Genomic DNA, 27,348 nt, shown 5'->3' on the forward strand with positions numbered 1-27,348 from the left:
AGCTGGTATAATGCCAATAAAAAAAATCTAAGAAGTATTTCTAGAAGTGATAGGATAGGGGAGACATAGTCTCATAAGATAAGTTAAAGTTCTTTTTAAAATAATATAACTACAAAAGTCTATCTAGTGATAAATCATTTGAAGAAAGAAATATGGTTCCTAAACAATTACTCTAAGTACTATACAATGAAGTAAAATATAGTATGTGTGTGGGGGGGGTGGGGGCGGATAATGCAACTCTTAAAATAAGTCTAGAGAAATTCCAAAAACTATATATATATATATATATATATATATATATATATATGTATGTATATTCTAAAAATGTTAAAAATGTTCAAGAAAAGATACTATTACATATTCATTACAAAGTGATACTAATAATTCAAGAATATAAGTAATGACTTAAATAAATAAAATGATGAAAATTTGTTAAGATATTTTAAGAAAAGATACTATTACATATTCACTACAAAGTGATACTAATAATTTAAGAATATAAGTAATGACTTAAATAAATAAAATGATGAAAATTCTTCTTGAACATTTAGATGTTCTTTACAAATATGGTTTCATAGATTGCTATGCTATCACTCTTCTTTTTTTCAGAAATGACCTGTATTTTGCAAGGTATAGGAGGTATTAGGTGAAACAGAATTATAAATAGGTATGTTTGAACACTGACAAGGAAATAAACTCATTAAGAAATGAGAAAGTGAGAGCTGGCAGGTGGCATGGTATTGAAGCTACTAGACCCCTACACGGCCAAATGAAGTTCAAGTTCTGGACCTGGTGACTTGTGTTCTCATTTTTTCTCTTTCTGTCTCTCTCTGGTCAAATTTAAAGTAATATTAATAATAATAAATAAAATTAAACAATTCTTTAAAATACAATAAAAAGAAATGAGAAACTGAGAGAATAAGCTGTATGGTGGGAAACAGAAAATGATCAGATGTGAGATGAAACTCTAGATACACATTTAGATAATTTCTTCCCAAATAAACTTTTTATAGCATTCAGGTAGATTATAAACTATGATGAAGAACTGGAGCAAGTCTTTCTGATGATTGATTCAGGAGTTGAAACCAGAGACAGTGACGATGGGAAGAAGTCATGATAAAGATCAGAGCCTTGGGACCAGCAGTTAGCATGTTGGCTATGTCACTGGACTCCCATGTAGTCGACTGCGGTTCGAGTCCCAGATCCGGTGGCTTAAAACTCACGCCGGGCTCGTGTGTGTGCATGCCCAAGATCCCAAGAGGAGAATGGAAGAGATGGGATTGCAGCGTGGCCATCCCCCTGGGGCGTGATTTCTCGCTTTTTGTTTCTCTGTCTCTCTGTCTGTCTGGTGAGGGCGTGCGCCCTATAGGAAAACTCTCTCAAAAAAAATTGAGTCGGAGTCTCCACAGTAGAGCTACTTACTTTAAACCCTTCTAGTTTGGGTATTTTCGAATCATTAGGCATCTATGCCTGATCTCACATAGACAGAAAACAAAAGCAAATGGGGCCAGAAGGTGATACAGTGGTTAAGGTACTGGACTCCTGCATGGCTGATTGCAACTCCAGTCCCAAACCAAGCAGCTTGAGAGTTACACCAGGTTTGTGTGTGTGCATGCCCAAAATCACAGAAGAATGGAAGAGGACTGCATCATGGCTATCCTCCCCTGGGGAGTGATTTCTCACTTTCCCTCTCACTGTCTCTCCATGTCTCTCTGCAGCGAGCACGTGTGCCTTATGGCAAAAGCCTCAAAAACAAAGGCACAGGACAGCAAACTTAGCTTTCATCTCCAAGCATGATAAACCTTCTAGAGAAGTAGGAAATACTGCTATAGTAAATAATAATAAACTAGTGAATACAATAAAATTGATAAAGTGTAAGTTAGGAATTGTCTACCTGACATCAATGAGGAGCGTGAGGAAGATATCATGTTACAAATTGCAGTAATCTATAGCTGACTGCTTTTGTTTTTTTTGAATCACCTGTCTACAAGATTTTTATTTCTTTTCAGTTAGGGCACACAGAATCACATGGGGAATTTAATTGCTATTGGCATATTAGGACAAGTGGGAAGAACAGACTGAGGAGTAAGAAAAAAAAAACTTTAAATTGAAGAGGGTTAAAGAGTAATTTTGATATTTAACATACATTTAACTGTGGTATTCAGTAAAGGAACTCAGCTTAAATGTAAATGTTTAAATCATAAGAAGGATTGTGCACTATGTACTTTACCATGAGAAAAAGGTTATTTCCTGTAGGCATACTTTTATTCGTCATTATTTGAAGGCATGCTTGGCCAAAGTGCAAATACTTTTATTAAACATAACCAAAAATAATATCCACCTATTACAAAATGTAGTTTTCTTTTCTATCTGGCATAGCATTAAAAGATCAACCATCAAATAAAATAAAAGCTCTCTAAAAGAAAACATACCTACAAAATTTAGAAGAAAAAACATGAAACACATTTATTTTAAAATAATTATAAATAAAAATGAAAGTGTTCAATACTCCAAGACTTCATAAGCATATTTAAAGCCTATTGTGTGTATATTGAAGGACGAAAGAATAAAGTATATAAAGTAAGTGCAAGATAGGTTATAGTACATGGATATAAGTAAAAGAAAGTCTGTTAATATATTTGAAATATTTCTAGAATCAATGTTCACATGTAGGATACAAGCAGGAAACAGATTTTCATGAGCATTCTGACTTTCTGGATACCTGTGATTCACTTCTGCAGGCAGTAAAAACGAGGAAGAGAATACCTTTTTGTAGTTCCTTTCCTAAAATATATTATATATTTACTTGTCACCTTAGCAAAGGGAATTAAACACCTGTTTAGACTGATTTGGATGTGCTGACACGTTTGGAATAGAACATTTCTTTCCGTGAATTCAGTAAAGAATATAGGCTTTTACATGTCTTTAGCAGTAGGTTTTAATCCTAGATATAAAATGAGAACCACCAGAAAAATTTTAAACTAAAGATGCCTTCGCCCTAATTCTAACAAGGGCCACCATTCTACCTATTACCCTTGACTTGAATTCTGTGGTCTACAGTCTAGCAACTTAGGGGAATAAAAGATAGACCTGAGAAAACAAAAACTAAAGTAGTTAGAAATACCGAGTGTTCCAATAATAAAATACAGAGAAAAGAAAACCAACATCAGGGTTTCAAGGAACAGATATTGTAAAACTTTGATAATAACAAACACCTTTACAAATGATAAAAAGCATTTTGTAATGAATGCTTATCGATCTTTACATTTTTAATTTTTCTATATTTTAACAATAATTTATAATTCTTTTGAATTTTTATAGCCTATTCTTCCTATAGTTTATTATCCACAAACAGTAAAAATTTAGATCATTACATAAAAATTATTATCACTTAAATCACTGAAGGCATCCATGTAGGCTCAGAAATTTATTCATTTGTGGTCCTCAGTGTACCAATGAATGTCCTTAAACTCTTACTGTATATTGATGAGAAATTTACCATTATACTGCACTTGGGAAAATTGTCATAAAGGAGTATGGTGAATCCATTCCATGTTCTGATCTTACTCTGCAGTCCTAGCCCATCACTTTGAGAATCTTCACAATTTCTATATTATGTCCACATAAACCATTTTACAAATCATTTATCACTTTGCAAAACATTCTGCAATATATTTATCACTGCTACTTAAATCCCATTAGTGAGACTGGATGATTGTTCTTTTCATACAATACTATGTTATTAGAAGTAATTTTATAATTTTTAATTCAAAGTTGAAGCAGATATTGGCTCTTCGGCCCTTTACAACCACCTTCTAACATTGCTTCCTTGTATTAGCATGGGAAGATTAAAATAACATTTTTCTTATTCTCTTGCAGCTAGGTTTCTGCATCGTCAATGCAGTTGTGTAAGATCGGAAAGAAGCAACTACAAGAGGTAGATAAAATAGTGATTAATCATTTTTGTCAATGACATGGGTGATGCTTAATATAATATTAATATAATGCTATTATGTCCACAGGCACAAAGAATGGAAAATTCAAAGATAACATAGCATGATTCATTAGCTTATGCACTCATAATTTTTTTAAAAACATTATTTATTTAACTTTATTTATTCACTCATTTATTTTAATTTGACCAGAGAGAGACACAGAGGAGGAAAGAGAGAGAGAGGGAAAGTGAGAAAGGAAGCCACCAGGTCCGGGACTCAAACCGTGATTGGCCATGTGGGAGTGTCCAGCACCTTAACCACCACACCACCTGCTGGTCCCATGCACTCATAATTTTTATTTGTATCTCCCTACATATAATTATTAACATATTTGGAATCAATTTCTTCATGAGAAAGAATCATAAAAGGTCTTTTACACAGGGAAAATTCTTAATGTATTTGGTTTCAAAGTTTAAATTTTTAAATTTATATTATAGAAGCAGAGTTTTTAAATTATTTTTTTAAAATTTACATTTAATTACTGTACAGCTTTACAGTGTACAAAATTTTTTACCCAGCATGAATAGAGTTAATTTCGGTCAAGTCAAAGATATTACCATATAATATACATTATCATCAAGATACCTTTTCATTTTTGTGTTGTTAAATGCATCTCTTTTTTTCCCCCTGATCCCCTCCCTCCCACTCCCCACCTCTTCCTATACTATTCCTTAGCACCCACAGTTACCCTCACTGCTATTATACCTTCCAATCTTTCAGTTTCTGCCTTAGAGTATAGATATTTGATATATGTGAAGAGCGGATATCCAGTGCTTGTCTTTCATAATCTGGCGGGCTTTGCTTAACATTAAGTCTTCCATATTTGTCCATTTTGTAACTAATGTCAAGGCCTCATTTTTTTTCTGGGTAAGAAGTATTATATAGTGTATATGCGTCACAATTTTTTAATCCATTCATCTGTTCTTAGACACTTTGGTTGATTCTATTGCTTAGCAATTGTGAATAAGGATGGAATAAACATGGATGTGCAAGTATTTTGCAGACTCTGTGGTTTTCTAATTTTGGACTGGATACTCAGTAGTGGAATTACAGGGTCCTATGACAGTACTATTTGTAGGTTCTTGAAGAATCTCCATATTGTTCTCTGCAGTGGTTGTACTAATTTACAGAGTTTATATATTATGCAAAAAGAAACAGATGGTAATATACAGGAACCCTCAGGGGTCAGAGAAAATTGGAGGAGGTGAGATGGAGTTATATCTAAGCTGGATTCAAAACCATGTACTTTGGCTTTGATCTAACCCTAACCTAGGATGTGATTTTAGAAGAAGAAAACACAACATCCAAAATATAAAAAAAGCTGGAATCAGAGTAAGTTTTGAGACAAGAAGTAAAATAAGCAGGTTCATATGAGAAAAGGTAAAGGGAGAACCATAAGTAGAGGAGGTCGAGAGAATTAGAGAATGGAGCAGCTTTCAAAATTAGATTGGCATAAAAGAAAACTTAGATGTGTCAAAAAAAAAATTAGCAGCTCTATAAAGACAAATATTGTAAGTATGCACAAATCTGGAAATAGGTGGGCCTAAAACACCAAAAAAGATTTGAAAAGAAAAAGAATCAATTTCTTCAGATGTTAAAATTACCTTTCATGTAATTATTAATTTCAAAATGAGTTCATATCTTGCGAACAAATGGACAGGGCGCCACTCAGTTGAGAAATAATATGTTCTTGACAAAGCTCATAGTTGTTGCTTTAAGAGGAAACACCATGCTTAAAGTTTATGTTAGAACCTCTCATCAACCATGTATGTATTAAAACTGCCTGAATTAAAAGTACCTATTTGCTAGAAATAAAGTTTCACTATTTAGCAGTGAATGGAGTATTATTTTCATATCTGACAAAAGATTCAGTTGAAAGAAAGGGTGAAAGTATTCACATGAACAGAGATTTCCAAAAACCACCAGTTGTAATTACCAGTACAAAGCATTAATGATTATTATATCATTATTATTATCACTTCATATCTCTTAACATGACTGGTTGTAAATGTGACTTAATTCAATGACATAGAATTAATTGTCCTTTACTAACTAACCATATTTAGCATAATAGTAGAGTAAAACCAGTGTAATACAAATATGCTAATGTCAACACTTTTATTTACGAAGGCAATAAATAAAAGTCATCTCCTGTATATTCTTCAATTTATGCTATTTCATTACACTCTAATTTGTATATGAGATAAAGACTATTGAGAGAGTTCTTTTTTTGTTTTTGTTTTTGTTTTCAAGAGAGATTTTTGCCATAGGATGTGTGTGCTAGCTAGAGAGACAGAGACAGAGAGACAGAAAGTGAGAGATCAATCCCCAGGGGGCATAGCCATGTCATAATCCCTTCTTCTCCATTCTCCTATTGGAATGTTGGGCAAACATGTACACGTGCCTGGTGTGAGTTTTAAGCACCCAGTTTTACGTCTGGGACTTGAACTGCAGACAACTATATGGGAGTCCAGTGCCATAACCATTCTGCCATCAGCTGGTCCAAAGATAATTTTTTTTTTAATATACAAAGGCAATGAAACCAAGTTTCCTAACAGTGATACACACATAGATACACACACATACATCCACAAATACGTTTGTTTAACTATAGCCATTTAATTTCTTGGGTTGAAGTAGTTTTATCAATTTCTTAGAAAATCTGATTCGATAAATAAATACTTAAAGTAAATAAGAAAAATTAAACAAATGGAAAGGACCAGATTCATATCAATGTGAGACTTGTTAACGTAAGGTAACTTGTGGACTTTTTCAAACTTTCGTTTAATGTTATATTGAAGTGGTCTTCTTGCAATAAATTAATTATTAATTAAAAATCTTTAAATTTGAAGCACTTCTTTTTACTCTGTAGGAAGTTACAAACAAGTACATCGTTAAAAACTGAAGCTCTACCCAGCAAGACAGAATTTGAACCATTTACAGGAGAAACATGGTTGAACAATTTACAGGAAAAATTTAGGGCACTTCCAAACCCCAGAAGCAGGCAGCAATAGTTGTAATTTTGAATACATCAAGACAGAATCAAATTGCTACAAAATTGCTTTAACTATTAAGAGAAACATTCAAATGATACACATTATGTAAATTAATAAGTTTTTATTTATTTCTATAATGAATGTTCATGCCAAAGTAGAATGTTTAGCCAGAGTAAATATTAGTTTCTACTCTGTAAGCATTTCTCTATTAATATGGGTATAGAGTTGATTCAAGTAAGGAAAACAATAATGTATCTTATGAGGTTCACATAATACTTTGGAGACTAATAGGCACGGTATAACCACATTAAGACAATAAAAAGCATATAAATACAAAGAGGCAGAGAGACAAAAGAACAGTGTATAGATGTCTAGAAAGAGATCAGGAAGAATGTCCACATAAACTATACAACAGTTGCTGTTAGCAGGGAGGGTCAGGCCATTAATGATTTTATGAAAAAGGTGACTTTTCCATTTTTTTCTAGACTTGCTAATTGTTTCAGATTTTGTTTGTTTAATGTAGATATTATAATCCATGTTTAATAATTTACAAAAAAAAGGTATAACTAAGGCTTAAAATTAAACTAAAGTCATTTCAAACATCAAAATAAAAAGTTTTCCCTGGGTTGAGATACATATTAAATGGCCTGAAATTCTCCATCTATCTAAAAAATTACACGTGCACATATATACATGAAAGTTTAAAATTTTTTTAGTAATTCTGTACACTTCCACAGGAAAACTATTCCAGAGAAAAATATTATTTGCATATCTGTATGCAGGAAATTATGTAAACTGTACATTTGAAAAGAACAATTCATCTCTATCAAAATGCCATGCCTTAGCTTTCCAAAAGAGGGAGCTATAACTCCACTGCTACCAAGGTATCAATTTGATACATAAATGTTCTATTCAAACATACAACTTATTGAGTTACTAAAAGAAAATCATTTTAAAGAAAAACTCTAAATTATGTGTTTATTTTAGCCTTATGATTTTAATTGCCTAAAGAGCACAGTTAAATCTATGAAAAATATCATGATCCACAATAATAAAAAGGAAGATGCTCCAATTTTTACAGAATTCAATTGTAAAATAAAAATCTGACAGAACTCTTAAAGTGTTTAGATTTTGAAAAAAGCCCGTTTCAGAGACCTCAGTCGTTAGGATCACTAAAATTTAGTTATAATTTTTATTTGAAATTTAAGATTTAATATTGTTCAGAAAAACTAAAGAAAAAAATGCTACTCATTTCCTGAAGTGGTTATTACAAGTTTAAAAATTAAATGCTATATCTGGGTACACTCTCCTAAAAATAATGTTCAAAAAACTTCCTTTATAAATTAAGTCAAACCTTAAAAAAATATACTACATCCTTTGGCAAAAAAAATTTAAAAAGATAATGAACTGGTCTCCAAGTTAATAAAAAAAATTAACAAATCTAAAAGTTCAGAGCAAAGTAACTGAGCTAGAGAGCATTATAACCAAAAGAAGATACACTGATGATGAAAAAAAGAATAATAGCATCAAATCTTAGATATTAATTTTACTTGCTAAAACAACGGTATCTGTCTCTGGAAGTACATTCTCAACAGAACGTGAAATTCTCAGAGTTAAGCACTCACACATATACGTTAGTATATAAAATACAAGTAAGCAAAAAACAGTTTCAAAGCAGAGCATAGATTACTCAGGCTGCTACTTAACTATTTTATCCATTTTCTGTGTAATTGCATTTAAAAATAGATTTGTGGGGTTTTTTTTCCTCTTAAACAGCATGTGAACAAAAATCACCAAGTGATTTCCACACATTTAAAATAAGATTTGAACTCAATCATTATTATTCTCAACATGAAGTCTGCATATTGCAGAGGACAGAATAGAAGGTGGTTCATCTCAGTATGATTATCGTCTGAACCACTTATGACTTGGACGAAATACTTAATCTAGTCAACATCCAGAGTCTTCAATTAAAACTAGGATAATTGGAACCAAAAGATGGCATGATAGTTACATTGCTGAACTCCCACATAGTCAACTACAGTTTGATTCCCAGACCCAACAGCTTAAAACTCATATCGGACACATGTGCTTGCATGCCCAAAATCCTGAGAAGAGAATGAAGGAGAAGAGATTGTGGCATGGCCATCTCCCCCAGGGAGTGATTTCCTACTTTCTGTCCCTCTGTCTCTTTCTGTATGAGCCTTATAGCAAAAATCTCTCTTATAAAGAAAAATTAAAAAAAAAAAAACACTTGGATAATTATAGTATAGAAATCCCATGGGACTGTTAAGCAAGAGTTAAAATACAACAGGCTGTGAAGCAAATGTGATGAATTAAGTACCTTTAATATAATGAATACTTAAAATCATATTTTGATAAAAAACTCAAACTGAAATGCTCTAATAATTTATACACATGAAAGAAGAACAGGATTCCAGGAATATAGACTGTCTTTTTTTTTTTTTTTAAGATGAACCAATTGTAACAAATATTTATTTTTTTCCACAGAAAACACTAGAAAAACTTCGAGCCAAAAACAAAAATACATGCTGATTTTCTGAGTTTTTTTTTAATGTATATAAGCAAAATTATTTAAGAGTCAATAAATTCTTATTTAAGGAATATCTGAATTTCTGATTCCTTGTGCTGCTCACCAAGGACACCACCACCTTCATTCCTCCAAAGCCCAAGTCAAGATAGTCCACAATTTTTTCATGTCTTCCTTTTTCTCCGTTAGAACTATGGACATATTGGTAACTTCAACGTGTGTCCACCCAGGAATATTGGGATCCAATTTCTTTAAATAATTGACTTCGGGCCACTTTTAGCATGGCTGCATCTGCCTGGTTTTCAAAATGACACCCTCTACACAGGAAATCAGTTCAGACTTGTTCCTCAACATCTGTGGGATGTGGTAATACCTGGATAAAAAAACGATTATGAGATCTTTCATACTTTAGTCAGACTTTAAGTCTTTAATTCCTTCACTGGTGGCTGTACTGAGCATGCTGTTTCCCACTGTATCCAAGTGCTTTTGTTACCATAGCATTTCAATACCTTTTCAACTCTGCTAAGTCTCTCTCTCTTGTTTTCTTCCAGAATTTTCTTACTCTCCTGAGTATTTTTCCAGTTGGAGAATAGAATAACATTCATCATCAGGCTCAAGATTCATTGCTTCATCTGTTACTGGCTCTTCAATAGGAGAAATGGATCCATCATCATCGAAATATTTGTATCTACAACTATCAAGATCTTCTTTTTCTAAATCTTCACCAACATTCATTTTATTCAAGGATTCCTTAAGGTGGTGTTCATATTTCAGCTTTTCAATGTAGTTAAAAAATCCTCTGGCAACAGCTTGCTCAGAAGTTAAAATTTTCCTCCATAGTAATGGGTTTCTTCTGTTCTCTGATTCTGTAAACTTATGGCCTTTGCCTCTAACTTGTTTCTTGTCTATCTGTGACTGTCTAGTATTTTTACTTCCTTTCGGTCTTCCTGTTGGCTTGTATTTTCTTTTCTTCCATTTCCTTTTCTTGAATCTTTCAAAAATAGCTTTTAAAGCCAATGGTTTTGGTTCAAAGGATGAGTCACTTGATGAATCTTCTTTAATGTCCTTAGGTGAATAAACACATTTTTGAGTTTGGTTCCTTTGCCTCCATGTAGGTGAGGAAGGAACACACTGTGTTTTAAATAAGCTGCTACCAGACCAGGAGCTATCACTTTGATTTTCAGATTCTACAGTGGAATCAGATGTCGTGTAGTCGGGTGAATCCATTCCTGATGTAGTCTTCAAATTTATGCACCACTTTCTCTCTTTGCTTTAGTTTCCTCCCCAGCCGCGCAGAAGGAAAGGCCAGGAATATAGACTGTCTTGAAACATATTGCAAATAAAAGCATCTTAGCTGACGTATTTTCTTATTTACATATAAAGTACCGCTAATATATTTTACAGTGATCATCACCTCGTATCTTGTAGGCTCTACCTTACCATCAAGAAGAGATACATTATATTGCAAAAGTTAAAACTTCTCTGAAATTCAGGTTTCCTAAGTCTGAAATAAGAGGACTATGTTGGTCAAAGATGATTTTTAAGTTTTTTTCTTAAAACTCTATTTTCCAGCTCTAAGGGGCTCACTGCCAGTTGTGTGTATGTGTTTGTATATACATATCTATGGATGTGCATATGTAGACAAACACACACACACACATACAGGAGAGAGACAGAGGTATATGAAGAACAATATAATAAGAGAATAATACATGCAGCATATATAAGTCCTGAGACTGTGTAAAATATACATTTAATCATAATATAGCAGTATTTCAATAAAGCATCTTTTAAGCCATTTTGAAGAAGGAAATTAATTTGGAGAGGCAGAGCAGTCGAAAATGGGCTATTCTAGGAAGTGAATAGAATAATATAGATGTTCATAAGTAGAAAAAATAAGAATAACAAAACCTGGTTCTAAAGGAATATGGGAAAGAAAAGCACCACATAAGAAATTATAAGGTTGGGCCAGCCCAGTAACCTAGTGGTTAAAGGAGTCAGATACCACATGGCTGGCCATAGTTTGAGCCCAGTTCAGGGAGCTAGAAATGCACACACAATTCCTATGAGTGCATCCTCCAAATACCAAGAGGATGGAGAAACGGGGGAAAAGGGACTGTGCCATGGCCACATCCCAATATTAGGTACTTTTCTCTCTACGTGTGTCTCTGACTCTCTCTGGCAGGCACACATAGTCTTTGACAATGAAAAAAAGAAAGAAAGGAAGAAAGAGGCAATTTGAACTAAAGAAATAATTAAATGAAGAAAGTGGAGATGCCACAAAGAGGGTCTAAGAATTAAGTAAGAGCTAAGGAAGTGTCAACAATTAAATTCTTTTTTTTTTCTTGTTAAATTTTGCCAGAGTATACATGCAATCACCAGAGAGAGACAGAGTGGGGGGGGGGAAAAAAGCACCCCCTACCATGAACAACTGTCATGCCACAATCCCTTCTCTTTCATTTCTCCCTCCTTTCAGGATTTTAGGCACGTGTGCACACACTCTCAGTGTGTTTTTCAAGCTGCTGGGTCCAGACTCAGACCTCACAGTCAGCCATATGGGATCCAGCTGCCTTAACTACCTCACCACCAGCTGACCCAGCAACTAAGTTCTTGAGAAATATTATAAGATAAAAAATAATAGTGATTTATGTCAATAGGTCATTTTCAGCTTTTTAAAAAAACTTCCCAAAGGGTGCATCTGTCAGAGAGACAGAAAAAGACAGTAAACAGGAAAGTAAGAAATCACCCCACAGGGAGGAATGCCACCCTGCAATCCCTTTTCCTCTATTTCCCTCTTGAGAACTTAGGCACCCTCACACACAGCACTAAGTGTGATTTTTAAGCCGCTGGACCCAGGACTTGCAGTCAGTAATGTGGAAGTCCAGAATCTTAACCACCACTACTCCACCTGCTTGTCCCATCATTTTCAGCTTTTAAAGATATCTCCACATGTCACTAGGCAGGACAAGTAATACATAAATATATTGAGCAAATAAATTGAGTAATCAACATACAGAAATCAAATAATTGCTAATTAGTAACAGTCAAACGATAATCCAAGTGCCTGACCCTTTGCCCAATGTTATTTATTCTGTAAAGCCAGTAGTTCTATACCTAGTCACACACCAAATCATCAGGAGCTGTTTAGAAATACAGAGCCCTCTCCCTTGGTGATGGCTGTACAAAGCTGTCTTTGAAAACTCCTGTCTTATTAGGACAGACAGGCTTCTCACAAGGAGCACAATGTTCAAAATAGGCATCTATCACCCAGGTCTTCTGAGTGAAAAGAGGAAGCCACCAGAGTAATTCAGACAAAAGGCAATAAAGGCTTGAGCTGAAAATGAAAAGAATGATACTCAAGTATTCCTACAGAGGTAAAATCAGCTAAATTTTTTGACTGATTGAATGTGACAGTGAAAGAAAGAAAAAAGGTAAAAGAACTACAAGGTTATAGTTTTGAGAGACCAAGAGGATAGCAGATCCTTTGAGAATGTTAAGCAACTTAAAAACTATGTATAGTATATGAGTGCATATGCCTGAATATTTTTGTTTTTCTGTACAGATCTAACTTCTCATATCCCACAGAAAACAAACACTATTGAAACCTATACCTAACATGTTTAGCTATACTGATTTTTATCATTTAATCTTCTGGAAACAAAATCTTATTTTAAACTAACTGGGCCAACAAAACAGATCATCCAATAATTCTAACCCATAGCCTCACTTTCAAGCATTTATTACTTTTCAAGTTTAGTCTAATTTAAATTATTACCCTCAAATGTAATACAAATTTTCTTTGTATGTAAACAAGAATGATTTGTAAATAACATAAAACAACTAGTTTAAGTAAAGCAAATCTTTACTTGCTAGTATATAATTTCTAAGCAAGAATTATTCTCAATAATGCTGAAACACATTAAATATTTGAATCCTTTCAAAAGAGTAACTCCCTTTTAAAATGTATTTGCATTACCCATTAGCCTAGGAAACATGTTTAATCTGTACATTAACTACTATAAATTATGATAAATTAATATCTGTTGTGCTTTTTTAAGCAAATGTCAGTGGGGTGGGTTTGAGCAGTTACATAATACACAATATAATTGTATTAAGTGGTAAGTCAATATATAGTAGGCAGGCTTTGGGAGTTATAAGAAGAGACAGCCAAATTTGTTCTTTGAATTTGTTAGAGGGTTTACTAAAAAGACTACAGCAATGGTCTTCATTGAAATACGAAAGCCCTCTGGTTACCGAATGGACGGAATGTGTGTGCAGTATGAGGACAGGGTTCATGATTGCAATGTGTTTCCTATGACATGCTTTTTCACAGTGATTAGGTCTTATTGATTATTCGCATCCAATCCTTGTATTTGATTAGTCTCAAATAACTCGATTTCAGTCATTGTTGGGATTAATCATGAACACATCAGCTCACGCTCAGGATTCTGTATGAAGGGAAATATTGATGATTTATACACAATTATCAGATAGTGCCTTATTACACAAATTTACAAAATATCCTATCTATACTCACAAAATCTACAAAGATCTTACTATCGAGGATATAATAGACATGGCCTCTGAGAACCTGCATGGAAAAGAAAGTTGATATTTAGGTAGTTAAGTATCAGATGTAAGGAATATGGGAAAGAAAAGCACCACATAAGAAATTATAAGGTTGGGCCAGCCCAGTAACCTAGTGGTTAAAGGAGTCAGATACCACATGGCTGGCCATAGTTTGCGCCCAGTTCAGGGAGCTAGAAATTCACACACCATTCATAACAAAACCTGGTTCTAAAGGAATATGGGAAAGAAAAGCACCACATAAGAAATTATAAGGTTGGGCCAGCCCAGTAACCTAGTGGTTAAAGGAGTCAGATACCACATGGCTGGCCATAGTTTGAGCCCAGTTCAGGGAGCTAGAAATGCACACACAATTCCTATGAGTGCATCCTCCAAATACCAAGAGGATGGAGAAACGGGGGAAAAGGGACTGTGCCATGGCCACATCCCAATATTAGGTACTTTTCTCTCTACGTGTGTCTCTGACTCTCTCTGGCAGGCACACATAGTCTTTGACAATGAAAAAAAGAAAGAAAGGAAGAAAGAGGCAATTTGAACTAAAGAAAGTAAAAAAGCACCCCCTACCATGAACAACTGTCATGCCACAATCCCTTCTCTTTCATTTCTCCCTCCTTTCAGGATTTTAGGCACGTGTGCACACACTCTCAGTGTGTTTTTCAAGCTGCTGGGTCCAGACTCAGACCTCACAGTCAGCCATATGGGATCCAGCTGCCTTAACTACCTCACCACCAGCTGACCCAGCAACTAAGTTCTTGAGAAATATTATAAGATAAAAAATAATAGTGATTTATGTCAATAGGTCATTTTCAGCTTTTTAAAAAAACTTCCCAAAGGGTGCATCTGTCAGAGAGACAGAAAAAGACAGTAAACAGGAAAGTAAGAAATCACCCCACAGGGAGGAATGCCACCCTGCAATCCCTTTTCCTCTATTTCCCTCTTGAGAACTTAGGCACCCTCACACACAGCACTAAGTGTGATTTTTAAGCCGCTGGACCCAGGACTTGCAGTCAGTAATGTGGAAGTCCAGAATCTTAACCACCACTACTCCACCTGCTTGTCCCATCATTTTCAGCTTTTAAAGATATCTCCACATGTCACTAGGCAGGACAAGTAATACATAAATATATTGAGCAAATAAATTGAGTAATCAACATACAGAAATCAAATAATTGCTAATTAGTAACAGTCAAACGATAATCCAAGTGCCTGACCCTTTGCCCAATGTTATTTATTCTGTAAAGCCAGTAGTTCTATACCTAGTCACACACCAAATCATCAGGAGCTGTTTAGAAATACAGAGCCCTCTCCCTTGGTGATGGCTGTACAAAGCTGTCTTTGAAAACTCCTGTCTTATTAGGACAGACAGGCTTCTCACAAGGAGCACAATGTTCAAAATAGGCATCTATCACCCAGGTCTTCTGAGTGAAAAGAGGAAGCCACCAGAGTAATTCAGACAAAAGGCAATAAAGGCTTGAGCTGAAAATGAAAAGAATGATACTCAAGTATTCCTACAGAGGTAAAATCAGCTAAATTTTTTGACTGATTGAATGTGACAGTGAAAGAAAGAAAAAAGGTAAAAGAACTACAAGGTTATAGTTTTGAGAGACCAAGAGGATAGCAGATCCTTTGAGAATGTTAAGCAACTTAAAAACTATGTATAGTATATGAGTGCATATGCCTGAATATTTTTGTTTTTCTGTACAGATCTAACTTCTCATATCCCACAGAAAACAAACACTATTGAAACCTATACCTAACATGTTTAGCTATACTGATTTTTATCATTTAATCTTCTGGAAACAAAATCTTATTTTAAACTAACTGGGCCAACAAAACAGATCATCCAATAATTCTAACCCATAGCCTCACTTTCAAGCATTTATTACTTTTCAAGTTTAGTCTAATTTAAATTATTACCCTCAAATGTAATACAAATTTTCTTTGTATGTAAACAAGAATGATTTGTAAATAACATAAAACAACTAGTTTAAGTAAAGCAAATCTTTACTTGCTAGTATATAATTTCTAAGCAAGAATTATTCTCAATAATGCTGAAACACATTAAATATTTGAATCCTTTCAAAAGAGTAACTCCCTTTTAAAATGTATTTGCATTACCCATTAGCCTAGGAAACATGTTTAATCTGTACATTAACTACTATAAATTATGATAAATTAATATCTGTTGTGCTTTTTTAAGCAAATGTCAGTGGGGTGGGTTTGAGCAGTTACATAATACACAATATAATTGTATTAAGTGGTAAGTCAATATATAGTAGGCAGGCTTTGGGAGTTATAAGAAGAGACAGCCAAATTTGTTCTTTGAATTTGTTAGAGGGTTTACTAAAAAGACTACAGCAATGGTCTTCATTGAAATACGAAAGCCCTCTGGTTACCGAATGGACGGAATGTGTGTGCAGTATGAGGACAGGGTTCATGATTGCAATGTGTTTCCTATGACATGCTTTTTCACAGTGATTAGGTCTTATTGATTATTCGCATCCAATCCTTGTATTTGATTAGTCTCAAATAACTCGATTTCAGTCATTGTTGGGATTAATCATGAACACATCAGCTCACGCTCAGGATTCTGTATGAAGGGAAATATTGATGATTTATACACAATTATCAGATAGTGCCTTATTACACAAATTTACAAAATATCCTATCTATACTCACAAAATCTACAAAGATCTTACTATCGAGGATATAATAGACATGGCCTCTGAGAACCTGCATGGAAAAGAAAGTTGATATTTAGGTAGTTAAGTATCAGATGTTATTTTAAATGCCTTTACTCACTGATCAATTCTATGGGTAAGTACTATTATTATTCCTACTTTACAGATGAAGCAACTGAAATAAAAGAGTGATTTGCCAAAGGTCAGGATGTTAGCAAGTGATGGAAATGGCATGTGAATACAGGCAATCTGGCTGACATCCATGCTTATACATTTTATGCCATTACTTAAGAGAACAGTGGCGGCATGGATCCTCTGAAATAGCATAGTGTTGACGTCAAAATAATGTCACAGCCACCTGTCAAGCAAAGTGCACAGGAGTAATACTACGTCACATTGGGTCAAGTGTACATTAGCTATTCAAGTGACACAGGTAGTGTATTTAATAATGTTATTGGATGATAAACTCAAAGATGATTTGTCAATCAGCTACATTACAAGAGAATTAATGTTTAAATGAGATATGTGCCTTGAGAGAATAAAATTACGCATCGTAGTTATTTATTATGAATATAAAAAGCCAGAAAATTTAAATCTAATTGAGCATTACTTCTTTAAATACTTCTAAGTCAATTAATTATGATTTTTTAAAATGTGAACTAAGAAGAGCCAAAAAAATTCAGACATGTAACTCAAAACAATATAACTTAAAATTGGCAAATAATAAAATACAGGATTTTTTAAAGCTCATTTCTTTATTTCACAAGTGAGGGAGAAGAGACAGAAAGAGAAAGGACATCTCAAAAGATGCTGCTGTTCACACCATGATCCCTCCCAGCCCCTCCCAGCCCCAGATCATGTGCTCACACATACACATAGCATGTTCAGTGAGGTCTCTATATACAAACCCAGAAACTTTCCATGTGAGTCGACCACTATATCAGTATTGTGCCAACATCGAGCTCCCCCTACTTTTACCCATTTCACTACCCAAAAGGATCTATTGAGACACCTGAATAATAAAATGGAAGATTGATTTTAAAATTAATAAACATTGACTTAATTTACTTCAACTTGTTGCTTGATGATTTTAAGAAAACTAGTTTAGGTGGCTTCCTATCACTGGCTTAATATGACTACATGAATTCAAACATCCTAACTTTATGTAGGGGAGAAAAGCTGAAGAAGGTTTCCATGACTTTATTGGGCATTGTAACTATGATGGCGTAAGTTCAATTATTTGGGTTGTCTGATTTAGGCATATGTGGGAGATAAGAAAGGGGTTGTCAATGCATTCCTAGTCTGGCCTGACTTTATTTCTATTTTTGACAAAAACTATATATAAAATATGTAAAATCTTGATCAGATACCCCTTGCATCTGGTCTATATTTTTCCTTATTTGAATTAAAACTATTCCATGTAACTAAAGAAAAGAAAACTATCAAAGTTTTGTATAAATTTTCAAAAAAGAAAAAATGTAACATGTGAGGAAACAATTTTGTTTTTCCAAGTAACATCATCTAATGGTGTGTGCTAAAGAATAACAGCCCTTTGAGCTGTTCTCAAAATGTGGTCCCTGCACTAGCAGCGTCAGCATCACCTGGAGGCATGTGAAATGCAAATTCTCCATCCCCTAGACACTATTAAATGCAAATTCTCAGGCTGCCCCAGATTTGTTGAATCTGAAAGCCTGGGCTGTATCTTTCTACAGGTGATTCTGACAGATTTTAAAGTTAGAGAGTCAATATTTCATGTACTGTTACACAAGCTTTTTGTTTTGTTCTGCTCTGTGTTTGTGTGTGTGTGTGTGTGTGTGTAGTATGATATGTGGAAGAAAACTAAATGTTACCCCAAAATATGTCTCTTTGTCATAAAAACTGTTTTGAGCTGCAGGCGATTAAGAACCAGAAATGTAAGAACGAGGAGCTCTTTCTACTTTCCTTCTCTGCCTAAAGACAGGATATAAATCCTCATTTACTGGAGATGACTCTAGACTCTTATCAGCCCAGAGATAAACTCAAAGAAATCTGCACAAACTATATTCCATTAGTTCCATCCCATGTGATTATCATTCCAAAATTCTCACCCTCAGAAACCCAAAATGGCTTTCTGTTGTCCTGTCATTTCTCCATAATTTCATTGTGTTGTTGTTGTTGTTAAAGATGGTGTATATATTGGAATATTAAGCCACCACTTTTATTAATGGTTATCTTCCATTAAGGTTTTATTCACATGATGTGTGCTACACCTATTAAATCATTTGGTTTTTTGCTGTGGTAATATTTTTTTTTCACCAAGAGCCACAGCTGAAAACTTCAGATGGGTAAAGTTTTACTTCCCAAAGAATGTGAAAGGTATGGATGAGAGGAATGGAGAGGGTTTATGAGTAAAGACAACATTTACAGAACAAGGGGTCCTCAAAAAGCTGATGTAAATTTTATATTATGAAAAAACTGGGACCAGCAGTTAGCATAATGGCTATGTTGCTGAACTCCCATGTAGCCGACCGTGGTTCGAGTCCTGGACCCGGTGGCTTAAACTCACGCCGGGTGCATATGCATACTTGCCCAAGATCCCAAGAGGAGAACTGAGGAGAAGGAATTGTGGCATGGCCATCCCCCCCTGGGAGGTGATTTCTTGCTTTCTGTCTCTCTGTCTCTGTCTGTCTTTCTGGCAAGCACACACACCCTTTAGCAAAATCCTCTCAAAAAAAAAAAAAAAACTGCATGGATTTCATTTTTTTCTTTTTTTAAAAAATTTTTTAGAGGTTTTATGCCTTAGGATACATGCAATCATTGGGGAGAGGGACAGAGAGAGAGAGAGAAAGACAGTGAGAGGGAAAGTGAGAAATCACCCCCCAAGGGTGATGGTCACCCGCAATCCATTCTCTTCAATTCTTTTTCTGTGATCTTAGGCATTCATGTACACACGTCCAGCCTGATTTTGTTTTGGTTTTCGTTTTTCGAGAAGAGATTGTTGCTACAGGGCAACATGTGTTAGCCGAAAAGACAGGGAGACAAAAAGCAAGAAATCACCCGGAAAGGGGATGGCCAGAATACAGTCTTTTCTCCTCCATTCCTCTCTTGGGATTTTGGGCACACACACACGCCCAGCATAAGTTTTAAGCCCCCAAGTCTGAGACTCAAACCACAGTTGGCCATGTGGGAGTCCAACAAGGTAACCACTATACCATCTGCTTGTCCCAACAGTTAGGTAAGTGGGAGTCCAGCAATGCAAGTGCTATACCATCTGCTGGCTCCGGATTCCACGTTTTTTGTTCTTTTTGGTAACGAAATAAACTTGTACTCTAATTTTACTTTCCACAAACTAAAGTTCCCTAGTATAATAATCAGGGTGAATGGCAGAATCAGAATGCAGTGGAACAGAAGAGGTCATGGAACAAAGATGTCAGGGTGGTGGAAAGTACCATACATAGATGCTGAAATCACCAAGAATGTTTTTTATAGAATTTTTATTTACACTTAGTCATTGTATATCTTTCTAATGTACAAGATGGTTTTTATAAGCATTCATGCTGCACCGTCAGTCAAGTCAAAGATTTTACCATGTAGAATATTTTCAATAGATAGCTTTGCATTCTTGTGTCTGTTACATGATTTTTCTCTGACCTCTCCCTTCCTCTCTCTACTATCCACCCTTCCTATACAGTCTCTGGTTTCTATACTCGCCCTCCCTGCTAGTATATCTTTGAATGACAGAGTTTTTACAAATAATTTCAAAACTATAATTGAAACACCTTAAGGTCATTTTGTTCTCTTCATAATTTTATAATTTTACCCTAAAATACCTTTCAAGATAGACAAATTTTGAAAGTATAATTTTTATTTTAGTAAGATTCAATTTAGTAATGTTTGCCTTAAACATATGTAACCAATTTACTTGTTTGAAAGGCAGTCTTCTAGGCCAGTAGGTCATAGGAATGTTAAGGTGGCTAGATTCCAAGTGGACAACTGGGCTGTTTCAGTCCTCGACCTGGCGGTCTGGAAATATACCAGGTGCATGTATGTGTATGCTCAAAAACCTAAGGAGGAGATGAGATTGCAGTGTGGCCACGCCCCAGGAGGGGGAGATTTCTCACTTTCTGTCTCTGTCTCTCTTTCTGTCTCTCCCACAATGTAAGCATCTTGTAGCAAAATTACAAAAATAAATAATTTTTAAAAAGTTGTCTTCTTCCTAAAGCCTTTCTATTATTATGTAAAATAAAAATATTTCTTTCATTAATTATCATACCTTTACAGATAAAAATCAGTTTCATATGCTGTCATTCTTATCTGACATTCCTGCACAATTATTAATATATATATACATATATAATATATACATATATTGCTATATTAAAAAGATCAGAGCCAATACGTATTTAGTTTTATTAATTATTTATTTAATTTTATTATTATTATTGTTGTTGTTGTTGTTAAATTTGACCAGAGAAAGAGGGAGAGAGAGAGAGAAAGCAAAAGTAAGAAAGCAAGCCTCCAGGTCCAGGACTCGAACCATGGTTGACCATGTGAGAGTTCAGTCCTTCAACCTCCATGCCTCAAGCCAGTCCACTATTTAGTTTTATTAAGAATGAAAGGGAGGGGGTAGATACAGTTGTACACATGGGAAGGTTTTGGGTTTCTGCCCAGACATCTCCCTGAGTACACTGTTCCTACTTGTGCCCATGATTCAGGGCTGGCTGAAGCTAGGCATGGATTGTTATTTCAGACACTGGTGTTGGTGCCTATCACTCTGTCCCTTTCTCTCTCTCTGTTCTCTTGTCTCTCTGTCTCTGTCTTATTCTGTCTCTTTCTCTCTGACTCTCTCACTTTTTCTGCCTCTCTTGCTTATAGAAGAAATAAACACACTTTAAAAAAAAAATGGAGAAGAAGCAAAGATAAATCATTCTCCTTGAGCCCTGACTTGACTTGTAGGTATCTCAAATATACCCATTCGGCTGTCCCATGAATTCCATTTTGGAGGCAGTTAGTTTATATACTCAATATTGGTATTCATGAAAACCAGGATAGAGGCAGGCTGCTGTCAGTTGCATATCAGTGCTCAGTATGCTTTTACATCCCACGTTGCTATATTTACATGCAGTGTTTTCATAAAATCCTACTCTTATTTTATGCAGGAATTATTGTCAAACTAAAAATGGCACTAAAAGTGAGACTGGTAATTTATGATAATTTGGACATCCTTCAAAAAGCAACAAAATTTTAAGTCTCATATTATAATATCTAATGAGTTCCAAGGATTTTACTTTTGCTTTATTTGTTTACTACTGGGATTTACAATAATCTAAAGTATACCATTATGATTGCACATTGTTTATAATATTAGCTATATCCTTGAGTGAATATTATTAATAATGTCAGCTATGTCCTTCAAATTTTATTTTATTACTATTAACAGGAAAATCACATATTTTTAAAGTTGTATGAAACCATTCATTCACAGTTTTTAAACTATGTGTTCCTCTCATATAGAATCAAAATAAGGATACATTACTCATAGCAGATGTGAGAAAGGTTACTAGTTAGTATAAGGGTAATTCTTCTATTTCATAAAATGTTCTTTTTAAACATATATGACAGGAAATTTTAATTGTATTTCAAAATCAATTCTCCATTAAAAAATAATAATAAGACAGATTTCATTTAATTTAAGCTGAACAAGTGGTTCCTAAGCTAAAACCACAGCCCAATATTTGTCATAGCTAGGAATGATTGGCATGACTATGAGCTGGCCGAAAGGATGGGTACAGAAATTATGTGTTCAAATCTTTACAAGGAAAAGTCTTGATCTCATTTTCTTCATTTCCTTTTTCTGCAGGATACATAATCGGAGATGGTGAGTACTGTTCTTTGAATGAATAACATACTTAGAGACAGAAGACCAACACAACAGAAGGAGATTGGTCTGAATGATTATGTGAAGCAAACCCAATCAGCAGAGCACCTAATAATCTGAAATTTATTCCAGAAACAAACAAACAAAAACACCTACCTAGTTATAGACACTGCTATCTTGGCCCTTGAGAAAGCAAGATAACCAGTATCTGGGAATAGCAGTTGGCGTAATGGCTATGTCACCGGACTCCCATGTAGTCGACCATAGTTCGAGTCCTGGACCCAATGGTTTAAACTCATGCCAGGTGCGTATGCATATGCATGCCCAAGATCCCAAGAGGAGAATGGAGGAGAAGGGATTACGGTGTGGCAATCCCCCCTGGGGGATGATTTCTCACTTTGTGTCTCTCTGTCTTTCTGGCGAGTGCTCAAGCCCTATAGCAAAAACCTCTCAAAAAAAAAAAAAAAGTGACATAACCAATACCTAATCTAATATGTCTAATATGATAACTGAACAAAGTGCTTATCATCCACTGGATTCACCTTAATAAAGAGTAATAAACTTGTAAAGTTAACCAATTATTTTTCTCACTGGCAAAACACATATAACTCAAATGTAAAGAATAGCACAGGAGGGCCCCAGGCTTCACCTCACCTGCTTGCTGAATTTTGTTTCTTCAACCACATTCATTGATCCCCAGTATTGGCACTCCAGCTTTATAAACAATTGGCTTTCTTTCAGCCTCTACTCTTAGCTTTGCTTTGCAGACACTCCAGTTTCATACTTCTTTGACGTCCTTCCAGGTACCATGCCTCATGTGACCTAAACACTAAGACTTGCCTTTCTGAATCTTACCCTTTCACCAGCCCCCATGTAAGATTTTCATGTCCTTCTGTGGAAATAAGACATAGATATATTTTCACATAAGCTTCAGGACTAGTCTACATTTTTTACATCCTGATAAACCAACGGTGAGCTGAAAGTACTGATAAGTCCAGAGAGTTGAGTTGAAAGTACTGAAGTGCATTTAATGTACTGTAGAGTATCTATAGGTTCTTTATCTTGGTGATTGCTGGTTGCCACTGCCTAGAATCAGAAGAGAGTATCTTACCCATTATTGTTGACCTAGGAAAATATCAAAATACAAAGTATGGTTCTTATTGAGTACCTATCACTGTCACACCATCATAAAGTCAAAGAATGAAAAATCAGATCATCAAAAGTGGGGGACCATCCGCATATATACATACATATACATGCACAGTATATTACCTGTAACATCTGTTCTAGTGAGTATTCCTGAAAATTAAAAGATTTCAGACTGTTTTCTCCCAAGTTTATTATTATCATTGCCACTTGCCCATAGAAAAACATGTATTGTAAAAACATGCTACAATTTGCTATGATTTATTATTTTAGCCAAGGGCTATGCTTGGTAATTTTTTTAAATATAGCTATCAAGAGGTCACAGGAATTATAATTAAGCTAATAAATTACAGCAACACAACTTCTACAACTGTAATTCCTGAGTTTACATCTCAGTTCCAGCAGCTGTCAGCTACTTATGTGATGTTGAACAAGTTAAGTTAAATTCTCTCTGCCTCAGTTTCTTGATCTGAAACACTGAGTCCTAATAACAGGATCTTCCTGATAAGGTTGTTATGAGCATTAAAATAATTAATGTTCATAAATTCTTTAAAATATTGATAGTACCTGGCAAATTGTAAGTCTTAAAAATGGATGAAAAGAAGAAAGGAAGAAAAGAGAAAAGGAAAAGAGGGAGGAAGGAAGAAAGGAAGTAAGGAAGGAGGGAAGGAGGGGAGAAAGGAGATGAAAGAGAAAACAAAAGAAGGAATGAGAGAAAGAGACAAAAGAGAAAGGGAGGGTAGGGAGAAAAGAAGTGAGGGGAAGAAAAAAAAGAGTTCTATAATGAATAAACCTGATTATATTTGTAGCCTAGAAGCTATAAATTTTGGGTACAATCATGGCATATTTGAAATTATAAAATAATTATTTCACAAAATGCATTTTTAGAAGGAAAACAGAGAAAAACACATATGAGAAAAGACAAGAATCAACAGGTTCGTGGGGCTTTTTTTCTTGTGCTTGTCCCTGAAGGTGACCTTTTTGGAAGAACGTATGTTATTTGTTCCCTGAGCTGTGTTGATTAGTTTCTTCATCATACACAGACAAATTAGGAAGGCTGCTGTGGTGCCCAGAAATCATCCGTTAAACAAAGTCAAAATTAATGATAAAATTGAGTTCCCTTTGTGTTTGATTTTCATCTATCTGCAGTCAATTATAAACGAGCTATCAAAGAAAGCTACCCATTAGCTGTTAATTCATAATGACTTCAGAAAGCAATCCCCACACTACCATTGATATCTCACTGACAACCTCCTACTCTCGTAGGGCTTTAGTTGAAAATGAAAAGGGAAAACAAAACTACAGAATACAAGCCTCTCCTCAGGCTGAGTCTGGCTTTGAGAAACTCTAATGCATAGAATCAGGTTTAATATAAATAACGTGCAATAAGATTTCACCCATAAATTTAAAAGAGACAACTAAACCATATTTTTATGCTTCACCATGACTTAATGTATCTCAAGTAAAAATAGACATAGATGTAGTAATGGTACACTCCAGAATTCTGTTTTATTATGTCAAAGTGAATATTCTTCAAAGTTTGAGAAAGTTTTCAATAAAAAATTGTCTGAAACAGAGATGATATGTACCTCACCCAGAGAGAAGAAACAGCTAATTATTCATTGGAGATTAAGTGACATCATCCCATAAGTGGAATTTTCTCTCCTCATAATCTAAATGACTAAACATTCCGACTTCTGGTACATGCACGGTAAACCTACGCTCTCCTAACTAGATAGCTCTGAGTTCTAAAGAAAAAGAATTAGATACTGCTTATTTGTACATAGACGACGTAAAGAAATAATAAAAACAAACGTGGGTTTTGATTTGAAATAATTCCGAGGCCTTATTTATAGATTTGGATACATTTGATTTACAGTTTTTCTTACTTAGAAAAACAAAAAGACTTACAACAAAAACACAATGCCACATGATATTTTTAAATAAAATGAGAAAGGAAAGCAAGGAGAAAAGATAACGGCATAGGACTTTGTGGGTAGGATGGCTACTGAAATTATACAATTCTTTATTTTAAGCTCTTTGACACACAAGAAAAAGAGAGAAACCATGAGATAAAAATAACTATTTCGAATCTCAAAGAGAAAGGCAAACTCCTTCTAAAATTACGTTCTGAAACAGTGACTCACAACCAGAAACACAAAAATTTCCAAACCACTATTGTTTACTTGGGTTCCTTTTTTTGCCTTACTCTAATGCTAACAGGACTCCTCCTATAATAGCAATTCTATAGGTCTACTAAAATACCTAAGGTCAAAAAACATAATTTGAAAAATCACAAAAAGCTTTTCAGTTTCTTTCACTTTCTGTATAATATGCATAATCAAGGAAATCTCCAACAGTGAAGTGCACTTACCTGACAGGCTCTATCCTTCCCATTTTGCAGCCAACAAATATATTTTGAGCAGCTTATATGAATCAGACATTACCAAGCCTCAATGACACAAAGATGACTAAGACACTGACCTTACTCTCAAAACGTTCACAGAATAAACGGTGAGACTAACTGATCAATTATAAGCACAGTCATAGGTTGTTCTATAATTGAAGTACATATTGATCACAGTAAATGAGCAAGAAACAGACTCTAAAAAGTTAGAAGGGGAAGGAGTAGGTAGTAAGGGGAAAATGCAGTTTCACCTTATGAAAAACTTCACCAAACTAAATGGCAGGCAAGCTCTATATCAAAGACTGGAAATCTGGGACCAGCATATGGAGAAATGCTTACATTGCTGGACTCCCATATAGTGAACACAGTTCGAATGCTGGGCCCGGTGACTTAAAACTCATGCCAGGCACATGTGTGTACATGCCCAGGATCCCAAGAGGAGAATGGAGATGAGACTGTGGCATGGCCAACCCCCCAGTGGAGAGCAATTTCTCACTTTCTGTCTCTCTGTTTCTCTGGTCAGGACATGTACCCTACCCTATAGTAAAAATCTCTCTCTCAAAAAAAAAAAAAAAAAAAGACTGGGAATCTATCAGCCTACTAAAATGAGAAAAGCCTAATCCAAGGAAAAGAAATGTTGCCTTCACATTTGCTGAGACATGACCAGAATAGCGTTTGTAAAAATGCAGGCAATTCAGTGTGGATAGTACAAGAATAGTGTTTGTAAAAACTCAGGCAATTCAGTGTGCACAGTACAAGACCAAGAAAAAGCTGGAGAGGAATCGAGAGGTCAGGGCATGTAGGGCTTTGTATGGGAAAGCAAAGAGGATGGAATGCAACCTATGGGCCAGTACTGTTCAAGCTTCCTTAAAACTGATAAATATTTATATAGACATAATCATACATGGGAGATCAATTACAAAAAGGAGCTGCTCTATATCATAAGAGTAGTGAGGAATCTGAAAATTCATCAGAGCAGTTTCCTATCCCCCAGTTTGAAAAACAAGCTAGAGGGACCAGCAGATGGTGTAATGGCTGCATCGCTGTACTCCCATGTAGTCGACCACAGTTCGAGTCCTGGACTTAGCAGATTAAAATGCATACCAGGTATGTGTGCATAAGTGTACA

General features: G+C 35.0%; 1 protein-coding gene and 1 pseudogene across 1 annotated transcript in view; both read right to left on the minus strand.

The window, feature by feature from the left end:
* Nucleotides 1–27,348, minus strand: part of LOC102498438 (1,4-alpha-glucan-branching enzyme) — a 162,657-nt gene that overhangs the window by 20,738 nt on the left and 114,571 nt on the right. The gene's annotated exons all lie outside the window — the stretch shown is intronic.
* Nucleotides 9,819–26,210, minus strand: LOC102497635 (TATA box-binding protein-associated factor RNA polymerase I subunit D pseudogene; annotated as a pseudogene).

Source organism: Tupaia chinensis, unplaced genomic scaffold (genome assembly GCF_000334495.1).
Source record: "Tupaia chinensis unplaced genomic scaffold, TupChi_1.0 Scaffold140508_1, whole genome shotgun sequence".
In the NCBI taxonomy this organism is placed as follows: Eukaryota; Metazoa; Chordata; class Mammalia; order Scandentia; family Tupaiidae; genus Tupaia; species Tupaia belangeri.